A 13,034-nucleotide genomic window follows, 5' to 3' on the forward strand; every position below is an offset into this window, starting at 1 on the left:
CAAGCTACCAAGCCTTCAAGTTTTATTGTTATTGCTTTCTTCATGACTTATACATGTTCATCTGACTATGACATTATGCAACTCCTGAATAACGGAGGAACACCTTGTGTGCTATCAAACGTCACAATGTAACTGGATGATTATAAAGGTGCTCTACAGGTGTCTCCGAAGGTGTTTGTTGAGTTGGCATAGATCGAGATTAGGATTTGTCACTCCGTGTATCGGAGAGGTATCTCTAGGCCCTCTCGGTAATGCACATCACTATAAGCCTTGCAAGCAATGTGACTAATGAGTTAGTTGCGGGATGATGCATTACGAAACTAGTAAAGAGACTTGCTGGTAACGAGATTGAACTAGGTATGAGGATACCGACGATCGAATCTCGGGCAAGTAACATACCGATGACAAAGGGAACAACGTATGTTGTTATGCGGTTTGACCGATAAAGATCTTCGTAGAATATGTAGGAGCCAATATGAGTATTCAGGTTCCGCTATTGGTTATTGACCGGAGATGTGTCTCGATCATGTCTACATAGTTCTCGAACTCGTAGGGTCCGCACGCTTAACGTTCGATGATGATTTGTATTATGAGTTATGTGATTTGATTACCGAAGATTGTTCGGAGTCCCGGATGAGATCACAGACATGAGGAGGAGTCTCAAAATGGTCAACAGGTAAAGATCGGTATATTGGAAGGTTATATTCGGACACCGGAATGGTTCCGAAGTGTTTCGGGTATTTTTTGGAGTACGTGGAGGTTACCGGAACCCCCCGGGGAAGTAGTGGGCCTTAATGGGCTTTAGTGGAAAGGAGAGAAGGGCCTCAAGGGGTGGCCGCCCCCCCATTGCTGGTCCGAATTGGACTAGGAGGGGGCGGCGCCCCTCCTCTTTCCTTCTCCCCTCTTCCTCCTTCCCTCCTTCTCCTAGTTGGAATAGGAAAAGGGGGGGGTTGAATCCTACTTGGACCGGGAGTCCAAGTAGGACTCCCCCCCTTGGCGCGCCCCCTTGGGCCGGCCTCCTCTTCCCCCCTCCTTTATATACGTGGGAGGGGGCTACCCCAAAGAGACACCAAGTCATCTCTTAGCCGTGTGCGGTGCCCCCCTCCACAGTTACACACCTCGGTCATATCGTCGTAGTGCTTAGGCGAAGCCCTGCGCCGGTAACTTCATCATCACCGTCGCCACACCGTCGTGCTGATGGAACTCTCCCTCGACCCTCTACTAGATTAGGAGCTCGAGGGACGTCATCGTGCTGAACGTGTGTTGAACACGGAGGTGCCGTACGTTCGGTACTTGGATCGTGAAGACGTTCGACTACATCAACCGCGTTACTAAACGCTTCCGCTTTTGGTCTACGAGGGTACGTGGACACACTCTCCCTGCTCATTGCTATGCTTCTCCTAGACATATCTTGTGTGATCGTAGGATTTTTTTTGAATTACTACGTTCCCCAACAGTGGCATCCGAGGCAGGTCTATGCGTAGATGTTATATGCACGAGTAGAACACAATGAGTTGTGGGCGATAATAGTCATACTACTTACCACCAACGTCTTACTTTGATTCAGCGGTATTGTTGGATGAAGCGGCCCGAACCGACATTACATGATCGTGTTCACGAGACTGGTTCTACCGACGTGCTTCGCACACAGGTGGCTGGCGGGTGTCTGTTTCTCCAACTTTAGTTGAATCGAGTTTGACTACGACCGGTCCTTGTTGAAGGTTAAAACAACACACTTGACGAAAAATCGTTGTGGTTTTGATGCGTAGGTAAGAACGGTTCTTGCTAAGCACGTAGCAGCCAAGTAAAACTTGCAACAACAAAGTAGAGGACGTCTAACTTTTTTTTGCAGGGCATGTTGTGATGTGATATGGTCAAGACGTGATGAGATATAAATTGTTGTATGAGATGATCATGTTTTGTAAAAGTTATCGGCAACTGGCAGGAGCCTTATGGTTGTTGCTTTATTGTATGAAATGCAATCGCCATGTAATTGCTTTACTTTATCACTAAGCGGTAGCGATAGTCATAGAAGCAATAGTTGGCGAGACGACAACGATGCTTCGATGGAGATCAAGGTGTCAGCCGGTGACGACGGAGATCATGACAGTGCTTTGGAGATGGAGATCAAAGGCACAAGATGATGATGGCCATATCATGTCACATATTTTGATTGCATGTGATGTTTATCCTTTATGCATCTTATTTTGCTTAGTGCGGCGGTAGCATTATAAGATGACCCCTCACTAAATTTCAAGGTATAAGTGTTCTCCCTGAGTATGCACCGTTGCTACAGTTCGTCGTGCCGAGACACCATGTGATGATCGGGTGTGATAAGCTCTTGAAAGTGCTAGTTATCGACTAGAAGGGGGGTGAATAGGCGATTTTTATGAAAGTCTTCAAAACATGGGAGTTTCAAAGACAAACAATAAAAATGAACCTATTGACATGCAGCGCAAAGGTAGACTACACTAGACAAGCCATAGTCAAGCAAGTAATGAAGCTAAAGCACGAAGACTATTAGCAGCTAGGTAGTATGGATCAAGATGGAAGATAGTATGAAGCCAAACAACAATAGTCGTCACACAGTGAAGTCAAACAGATAAGACAAGCAAGCAAAAGACTTCACGAAGACAAACTGTAAATAAGTGAAGGAAGAGATAGAACCAGTTGCTTGGTGAAGACAAAAGATTTGTTGGACCAGTTCCAGTTGCTGTGACAACTGTACGTCTGGTTAGGGAGGCTGAGATTCAACTCAGAAGACCGCGTCTTCACCTTATTCCCCTTGAGCTAAGGACACTTAGTCCTCGCCCAATCACTCTGGTAAGTCTTCAAGGTAGACTTCCAAACCTTCACAGACTTCGTTCACCGGCAATCCACAATGACTCTTGGATGCTCAGAACGTGACGCCTAACCGGCTGGAGGATTCACAGTCCTCAAGTGTAACAAGTCTTCAGGTCACGCAGACAGAAAGACTTCAGTGACGCCTAACACTCTTAGGCTCTGGGTGTTTTGGGCTTTGTCCTCGCAAGGATCTTTCTCTCAAAGCTTCGGAGGTGGGTTGCTCTCAAACGACAAAAGCCGTGCACTAACTCTGAGCAGCCACCAATTTATGGTGTAGGGGGTGGGCTATTTATAGCCACTAGGCAACCTGACCTGATTTGTCCGAAATGACTCTGGATCACTAAGGAACTGACATGTGTTCCAATGGTCAGATTTCAAACGAACGCTGCAGCTTAACTTGGGCTACAAGTAAAGCTGACTCATCCAGCTCTGGATAAGATTTGCTCTCATTGTCTTCGCTCGAAGACTTATGATTTGGTTGAGCATCACTTCATTCACTCTGACTTTGTTCACTTGGACCCCACTTAACAGTACGGTGGTTCCTATGACTCAACAAAGAAGAAAAGGAAACTACGAAACAGCTATGTCTTCGCACTCCATAGTCTTCACGTGAATGTCTTCTCGAGTCATAATCTTCGTTGTGAATATTTTCACATACCAGCATTGTCTTCAATGTCTTCACACATTTTTAGGGGTCATCTCCGGTAGGTAAACCGAATCAATGAGGGACTACTACCTGTGTTATCCTGCAATTCTCACAAACACATTAGTCCCTCAACCAGGTTTGTCGTCAATACTCCAAAACCAACTAGGGGTGGCACTAGATGCACTTACAATCTCCCCCTTTTTGGTGATTGATGACAAACTGGTTGAAGTTTTCAACGGGGATAAAAGTATGTCAAATTGTAAGGGTTAAGACATTGTCTTCATAAGTAGCAAAAGGCTCCCCTTGAAGATGTGCATATAAGTAATTTGCGTTTGAATGCAAATGCACATGGCAGGTTTTACTTGTGGAGATCCTCTTCAACTAATGAAGACAATTCATCATGCATGAAAGGATATAACGAAGGTAATGACATGCATAATGGAAAATGGACGTCCGCGGAATGACTTCGTGCGGGATTTATCATCGCATCACATAGTTGACAGAAAGGTAGCAGACGACCATCAAGTTTAAGTGTTACAACTCAAAGAACCAAAAGTATCAAAAGCGAGAGTTATAAACACTTGGCAAAAAGTATAGCAACCACCCATAAAGACCCGCTTGAATACTGTCAACTCATATGCTTCTCCCCCTTTTGTCAGTAAGGACCAAAAAGGTTTGAAGACATAGAGCGTCTACTCGTCCCCATGAGGAGTAGGTGAAGCAGCAGGGTCGTCGTTGAGGTTCGGTGGTGCAGAAGAACTTGGTGCAGTGTTGATACGCGGCAACGTTGTAGTTGGCGAAGTAGCATCATCTTCATCATCGATGACTCTTGCATTGCAGTTGCCGCCGAGGAGGAGTAGTCAGAGTCTTTGAGTGAGGGAGTCCGACGCAACACAGCATTTCTGGGAGGAGTGGAATCAAATTTGAATCTCTTTGTGAAGCCATCTTGTTGAAGATCATCTTCAGAGCTCATCAATGTCAGACTCTTCGACGACCGTCGACAGGTTTCATGAGTGACAAATGCATTCTTGGTGGCAAGGTTGCGAATGCGATTAACATCCACCAAGAGGCTTTGCATCTGACGCTTCAGCCAGTAATGATGCTTATCCTGTTTTTGATGTAGGGCGACGAGAAGCTCTCGGTCATTGAGAACATGAGAACGCTTCCGAGGCCTTTGAGCAATTGTGCTTTCAGTGGCTTCAGTATGGGCACGATGAGGTGCACGTGTATGTCCAGCCAAAGGATAAACACGAGTTGCAGCAAGAACTCCTTCAATGGGTTGAGTGAAACTTTGACGATCGACATTGTGAAGATAAATTGGCTCCTTGGTAGGCTCTGGGTATATGGCTTCGACAGACATATCAACCTCTGGTAAGAAGATAATGTGGTTGCGCGCAGAGGGCTGATAGTTGACAGCCGAGTGAAGCTTGATGAGACGCATTACCCATGGAGCATAAAACTTCAGACCAAATAAATCAGAGCCAGATCCAGCCAATTGCCTGATGAAGAAGTCTTGAGCATTGAAGCTGATGCCATTGAAGATATAGAAAACCAATGTCTTCGAGTATGGGTTCTTGGCGCTATCAAAGAAGGTGTTGTGTGCAATGAAGCCATTCACATTAAACGATCCTGGTGAAGTTGTTGTACCTGGAAACCTTGGCAGCCTAGGTTTTGGCTTCTGGACCTGAGGCCTGTGCTCCACATGATAGTCAAATTGAGGTCCGGGAGCAGGAGGAGGAACCAGAATAGGCCAACGAACCATGACAGGTTGGCCGCGATCAAATGCCAGCTCAATAGTGTGAGGCCTTGGAGGTGGTACAGGAGCATCAACATTGAGATGGGCTTCAAGTTGTACAATGGCTTCAGGTGCCACGTTCACTTCTGGCGCCACACTAACTTGAGGCGCCACATTAGCTTCAGCCATGACAACGTCATTGGCTTCAGTATTGGTGTTGGTGGCCGCCTCTGTATTTTCAACCTCCACATGTGTGGCTGGAGGGTCTGGCACAGACTCGTTCTCCTCGAGAACAGCTTCTTGGTTGGGAGGTGGTGTGGCAACTCGCTCTTCTTCTTGAAGGGGTTCTTCTGGGTCATCGGCTGATGCAGCCAGAATGTCTTCAACAGCTCTGGCTTCAGACACAGAGATGTTCACAGTTGGAGTGGCGTCAGGAAACACTTGGCGTGCCACTGAGTTGTGTTGCTCTTCCCCTTCTGGAACACTCGACAGAGTGACTTGTGGCCTTGGTCCTTTGGGAAGCCTACAAAATGCGGGCGACGCTTTTGGATAGGGAGTTGGCTGGACCACATAGTCGTCATCGTCAAGCACCGGAGTGGTGACTTGAGGTGAGGGAGTACTTGGTGATTCTTCTTGACGGGGGAGGCCTTGAGGGTGATTAGCCCATGAATCATCCTGACCAATTGGCGTCAAAGGCCGACCAATGCTGATGAGTTCGCTGTTCGTGAGAACAGGTGATGATACCATTTGGTGCTCAATCTGAGGAAGGACTTCATCATCATCTACATTGTCTTGGGGACCAATGTCTTCATCTGCGGTGTGGTCAACAACTGGATCTTCTTAAGCTTCAGGAACCTCTGTGGTAGCAGGCTCGTGAACAATTAACTGACGCTCTTGGTGTTCGGATGCAGGACGAGCAACAGAGATTGGCTCGACGACAAGGGGCTCTGTAGTAGCAGCCTGATCTTTCTTCTTTGTCTTCGTCTTCTTGGCCCGAGGAGCATCGTCAGTGGCATTCTTGCTCTTGTGCTTTCTGGTTTCGGCCTCAGCTGCCCTTGTCTTCTTCAGTTCAGAAGCAGCTGTGGGGGCCTTAGGCTTCGTGCCTGTCATGCTGGCAGGGAAGACAATGCGAGGTGCTTCCCGCCCTGGTGCTTCAACTTGGGCCACAGCAGGCTTCTTCTTTTTGGAAGCCATCTTGGGGTCGATGCCTGGACACCCAAGTGCCTTGCGCTTCTCAGCTTCATTGTGAGCTTGAACACATTTTGCAGCGGAGAGCTTCATACGTTCTCTTGATCCTTTTGCTGCTCCACGTTTCTGTTGAAACTGCTCTTTGAGGTCATGCGGCATTTGCTTGAAGTTTTGAACGTCAGCCACGCTGAACTTGGCCATGTGCTTCTTGAACTGAGCCTTCTCATAGTCAATATTGTTCTTCAGTTCAACGATTTTATGAGCCAGAGCCAGCTCATTTGCAATGGCACTGTGAAAAGAGACACTAATGCCAATGGGAAGCTCAAGATCATCGATGCTGACGCTTGGATTTTCAAACCACTCATCAATGAAGTTATTCAAGATTTCCACATCGAAGAGGGGCAGATCGTTGAAGATCTCCGCCTCTTGCTTGCTCTTTATCAGTAGCTCAAGAGCATCATCACCAAGTTCTTCGTCACTTGACAGATCAATGGCTTCATTCTCGTTCCTCAGAACGGCAGCTGGAGTAAGTGCTTGACCAGAACTTTGGATGGGCTGCTTCTTGGGCTTCTCTGTCTTCTTGGAGACACGAGAAAGATCTTCAGATTTCATACTGGATGCAGGAGGAGCAGTTGCCAATGGCTTCGCACGCGAAGCGCTTGGTGCAGCAGCAGGCCTTGAAGCCTTAGTTTTCTTCTGCTTCTGTGGCTTGGGTGGAGCAGGCGCTTCATCAGAATCAGCATCATCGGCAGATTGATCCACAGTGGCCCTCTGAGCGGCAATGTAGGAGAGGAAACCATCAAAGTTGTCGAAGGGGCCGATGACATTGGCATCACGTGTGCCATCAGCCCTAGGAGCAGAAGAACCTGGATTGAAGTTGCATCCGAGACTCTTCTTGTTCTTCACTACAGAATCCTTGGCAAACTTGTAGTTGCGCTTGAACAAATTGTCGTCACGACACCATAGCAGAGAAGATGGGTCAGCATTCTCTGGCTGTGGTCCGCGAACCATGCAAGGATAGAAGCCTTGAGCAATGGCTTCAGTTCTGGACCTGGGTGGAAGATTTTTGAAGAGAATATCTCCCCATGGTCGTTTGATGGCATTCTTCTCAGCATACTCTGCAGTCACAAGTCTGTACAGAAACCATTATTCCGCCTAGTATCTGCGAATCCATTGGATTCGAGTCTTGCGTTCGCCATAGGTTTCTTCTGGGTCAGTCTTGTACATTTCATACAGACCAGGTGGCAAATCTTTGGATGTATTCCCACGGCGCTGTCTGCCGTCCTTTCTTGCTGACTTTTCAGTGGCCATGAAGTTCAAACTGAATGGCTTCAGAACTTGCAAAGGCTTCCATCTGCTGGTCAGACAAGAACTGGCTTCGGGAGAATTGATGTGACGCTGTAAGAATTCTGCAAATGAATGCAGACTATGAGAACCAAGGGATTCTCCCACGGACATGTACCTGTGACAGCATTAGAGATGCGAGGGAAGGGGAAGAGGTCATATGCATTCTCAGAAGATTTTGAAGATAAACCAGTTTGAAGACATTGACCTCATAGCGCGAAGACATTCACTTATATGTTGAGAGTTGGTTCCAGATTTGTACGAATCCAAGAATAGGTACAAGTGAGGAATCTAACTACGTGTGAAGCATAAGTGAATATACTAGGCATGTTATGAGATGCAGAACAGGATAGATCCAAATTTGTAGGCACAGAAACCACTTTTGGTGGAGAAGGATGAATCTATCGGATCAAAAAGGCAGTAAAAGTAAGCTTTAATTACCACACGAAGAACTGCTAGACGGAGTAGAGAGGAGGCCGAGCAGTTCGATCTTCCGTGCCCTAACTTGGCGGCGGAAGACACCTATGGCGACGGTGGAGGAGACGAGGTCCGCGGCCGGCGTGAGGTCGGCGTCGGTGAGGTCGCGGCAGCTAAGCGCTTCGTCGCCGGCGTCGGCGGGAGCTAGCGGTGGCGCTAGGGTTTGTGCGAGGTGGAGAGGTGGAAGAAGGATTTTGACCGCGATGTGATGTGTATTTATAAGGAGAGGGACAACAAAACACAATTACGTAGGTGCCCCTGGCAGTTCACATCTGAGGGACACACGGCAAACATGCAACACATTGGAAGTTGTTCCATGTTCCCACGCACGCCTGGACTGTCGGGTGGTCGTTGTCGGGGGTTGGGTGCGACATATGCCAATGGATGGCTTATCATGGTGGGAGCGAGTAGAACTTCGCCGGTGCCTGGAAGCGGGATGAGGCATAGACACGAACGCCGACGCACTTTACCCAGGTTTGGGGCTCTCCTAGGAGATAACACCCCTAGTCCTGCTTTGCGGGGTCTCCGCATGATCACTAAGGCACTCGTGAGTACAATGGTGCTCCTCGAGCTACATGCTAGAGGTGGAAGAAGGCAGGGCTCGCCCTCTCCTCTCTCTATGTGTGAGTCTAGTTCTAACTGGTTGGGAACCCTTTGCATGGGTGCCCTGGGGGGTTTATATAGGCCTACCCCCCAGGGGTACAATGGTAATCTGTCCGGGTGTAGGACCCGGCTGTCAGTGTCTCTGGTCGCCGGCTGCTGGGGCCCGTCGCCTGGTGGGCCCCGCCGACTGGTCTGGTACGGAGCCGACAGGCCGCTCCCGCCGCTCGCGGGTCTTGCCGGCAGCTGATTACTGTAGCGGCGATGCTAATGACGCATGCTTGGTCAGGGAAGCATGGCTACAGTCCCGCCGCCTGGTAGGAGATCACTGTAGCCACACCGTGTCTCATCTGGTTAATGGTGCACGGGCCCCGAGGAAGGAACAGGCCGCCTGCTGGAAGCCGGCCTCCCTCAGGTCCGACTGGTCCGGCTTCCGCCGTCTTCCGGGCTCTCGCTGCTTGGTAGGGCCCGCCGCCTGCAGGCCGTACCGACAGGCCGTCGTGGGGGCAGGGCACCGCCTGACAGGAGTGACGTCAAGGGCGGAGTGGCAACAGTGCCGCGCCGTGCGGAGATCTCCGCCTGTACGGGGCACTGCGGCCACGCCTTGCCCTGGACGTGGGGCTGATGGACTACACTGTAGCCACACCCTATCTTGTCTTTTTAACGGAGGCGTAGACTTTGAGGGCGCCGCAGGCCGATGGCTAGGAGCCGGCCTCTCTGGAGGCCGCCTGCTAGGAGTCGGCCCGTCTTGGCGCCATCTTCTGGAGCTTGGCCGCCTTCCGGCAGCCGGCCATTCGGGCCAGCCGGCTACCAGGAGGCGGCGCTTCATTCTGGATGTTTATGGGGCGCAGTCGGCCCAATGTCTTGAAAGGTTCAGGGACTCGGGTTAGGCTACCCGTGGCCCATTACTCTGATAGTAGTCCCCGAAGCTGGTGAGGCCTCGCGGTTGATGAGTCGAGCAGCCTCAGCAGTTTCCTCCTCTGAGTGCTCTGGACGGAAGCTTCATCCGACTCCCGGAGCGCCGCCTGGAGGAAGTCGGCCACGACCAGACGGACTTGTCTAAAAACTTCGAATGCAACGGCGGGAACTAGGTGGCGTGCTAGCTAAGCCTCCTGGCTCGCCGCCCGTCGTGGGCACGCCACGTGGCGTCAGCCAGCCGGGCCAGCCTGCTAGCCCACGCGCGCGATGGGACGCGACAGCAGGCTGGGCCCGCCACCACTGGGCCTCGGCACGTGAGCGGATCCGCTGCGGCCGAGGCATGCAGTTGAGCTTCTTCGCGGAGTTACTGCGCGCAGTAACTCGCGCGGTAAACGCGGGGACGTGGGGTCGTGGGCACAGTTAATCCCACGATCCCACGCCTCGCCCCCTCGGCTTCATAGCCCACCGGCTATAAGTAGGGGGAGGAGGGGGAGCGGCGGAGCACGCGTGCCCTCCTGCCCCGTCCTAGTCTCCTTCTTCCTCTTCTTGCTGCAGCTCCCCCGAGCCACGCCGGAGTGCTGCCGCTGCTCGTCTTCGTCGAGCTCTTCTGCCCCGAGCCCTCTTGGCCCCGCGCCAATTCTCAGCTCCCCCGCCGCGCCATTTACCTCGTCGAGCTCCTCATGGCGCGCGAGCGGGGAGGAGATTGGGACGGGTCGAACGTCACCGAAGACCACATCGCCTTTCTCCGTGATACGCGGCGCCTTCCCGGCGTGGGCTACGTGAAGGCGCGCGTGCCTCCTGCGGGGAGGGCGAGCGGGTCGTCTTCCTCTCGCACTTCATCCGTGGCTTTGGCCTGCCGGCGAGCGGCTTTCTCCGCTCGTTCCTCGAGTTCTATCATCTCCAACCGCATCACATCACGCCCAACACCGTGATGTTGCTGTCCGCCTTCGTCACGATGTGCGAAGGCTACCTCGGCATCCTCCCCACCATCGAGTTGTGGGGAGCGTTCTTTTACACCAAACTTGGCACCTCCGCCAAGGAGAAGGCGTCCCAGTGTGGTGCCTTCATCGCGGTGCGCCGGCCGTTGCCGAAGAATGTCTTCCCCACCATCAAGATGCCACAGTCGGTCAAGATGTGGCAGCAATCATACTTCTACGTGGAGAATGTCGACCCGGCAGTCGACTTCATCAACCTGCCGGCCTATGAAGCCGGCCCACCGGCTGAGCCTCAGGCCAACTGGGGCTACAAGCCGAAGCCCGTATCAGCAGACGGCGCCGCCGCCATCAACCGACTCCGGGAGCTCACCGATGCCAAAGGCCTCAAGGCGTCCGACTTGCTGGTCGCCTTTGTCATGCGCTGGGTTCTCCCGCTCCAAGGCCGGCCTCACTTGATCAGCCGGATGAGCGGTCATCGTGACCCGTGCCGGCTGAGTACCAAGGAGATGTCAGCTGCTGAGGTGGCGAACTTGGTGAACGAGATCTCCTACCTCAAGCTGGAGGGGTCCTGGCGGTTCGGCAAGCAGTCGTACTCCTGCGCGGACCCGCCGCCTGCCGTAAGCTCTTCAATCTTTTCCCTCTTCAGTACTTCATCTTGATTCCATCTTGTGTATTGATCAGTCAGCCTCTTGCTTTTTGAAACAGATCTTCATGTCTGAGGCAACGGCCGCCATTGTGGGGGCGGGTGGTGCCTACGACCCGGACCGGGCCGTGAGCGACGTGGACGACCCAGACTTGGGGGCGGCCGCCTTGGAAGATGACGCCACAGGCGGCGTCTATGAAGCAGGCGACTCCGAAGAAGGGGGCGGCGTCGACACGTGGCCAGACGACTTCGAGGAGGAGGACGCGCCGCGCCACACGCGGGGGGCCGACAAGGCGGACGCGGGCTCCTCCGCCGCGCCAACTGCGCAAGCCGGCACGCGCAAGCGCAAACAAGGCGCCTTGTTTGGCAGCGTGCCGAAGAAGGCCAAGAACCCGACCGCCGCAACCAGGCGGAAGGAGGCCGCTACGAAGGTGGCCAAATTTCAGAAGCTCCCGAAGGCACCTCCCATGGTGTCGGCGTAAGTATCTTTTCTTGTGCTTTTCTTCCTTGCCAATTCTGTCTGAGTTTCTTTGCTTTAATTTTCTTGACTTAGGGCCCCGCTCTCTCTTGAGAAGTCGGCCGCCGCCTCCGTCATTGGGTCGGCGAAGACCTCCACCACCACCCGGCGAATCGATCCGGCCGCCGACCTCCGGGAGGCGCAGGAGCGAAACGCGCGGGAGGCGCGCAAGGAGTAGGAAGCCGCCCGTCTGGAGAAGGCGGAGGCACACAAGGTGGAGGCCGCCGCGCTGAAGAAGCTGGCGGAGGCCGAGGCTGACGCCGCAGTGAAGAAACGGCTTGAAGAAGCCGCACGCCGCCAGGAGCCGCTATTCATCGTTTCCTTGAACTCCGCGCCGCATCCACCAGAGTCGCAACGCCGACTGGGGGAGCCGGCGACGAGCACCCGATCATGGAGATGGAGGGCGGCGATGTCGCAATGCCGGATGTGGTCGTGCCACCGCCACCGCCATCTGGGGGTGCGAGACAAGCAGCCGACCGCCCCGCCGTCGCCACCAGCCGGAAACGAGGTGGTGACGGGCCCGACTCCTGAAGCCCTCACACCAACGCGCCGTCGTCTCGCTAAGGCGGCCTCAACGCCACGACCACTGGAAGCCGGCACCGCAAGCTCATCAGCTCCAGATGCCGAAGCGACCAGCACCGCGGCCGCTGACTGGGTGCGGGGAGGCGGGACAGGAGCCTTAAACAAGGCGGTCCTTGACGTCCAGGCCAAACTCCGAGCTGAGGCTGACGCCCTCAAGCAGTGCAACAAGGCGTTCCTGGATTCGCGAGCGGCCATCCGGGTATGCTCCTTACTTCTTTGTTTTTGACTTTTATACTTTTCTGTGGGGCGCGTCAGCACACCCACTAGGTGGAGCCCCCGAGTTTCGGGCCGGCTGCTGAGCAGGCGGCTCGGAACTTTAATTGACAAGTTCCGAGTGCTAACGTCGTCTGATATCTTCACTGAAGGATTATCACAACCTTCGCGCGGCCTCCTTCAAATCCAATGTCCGGGAGCTGGACCAACGGACCGCCGACTTGTCGGAAAGCCGGAGTAAGTCTTCGTTTTCTTTCTCCGCGGGGGCGTGCTGGCGCACCCGTGGGCTGTAGTCCCCGAGATTCGGGCCGACTGCTGAGCAGTCGGGCCGGATCTCCCTGGCAACTGCATTCCTTCCTTGCCGATCGTTGATAACCTCTTTCTCTGCGGGG

The sequence above is a fragment of the Triticum aestivum genome, chromosome 7D (assembly GCF_018294505.1).
Source record: "Triticum aestivum cultivar Chinese Spring chromosome 7D, IWGSC CS RefSeq v2.1, whole genome shotgun sequence".
Lineage (NCBI taxonomy): Eukaryota > Viridiplantae > Streptophyta > Magnoliopsida > Poales > Poaceae > Triticum > Triticum aestivum.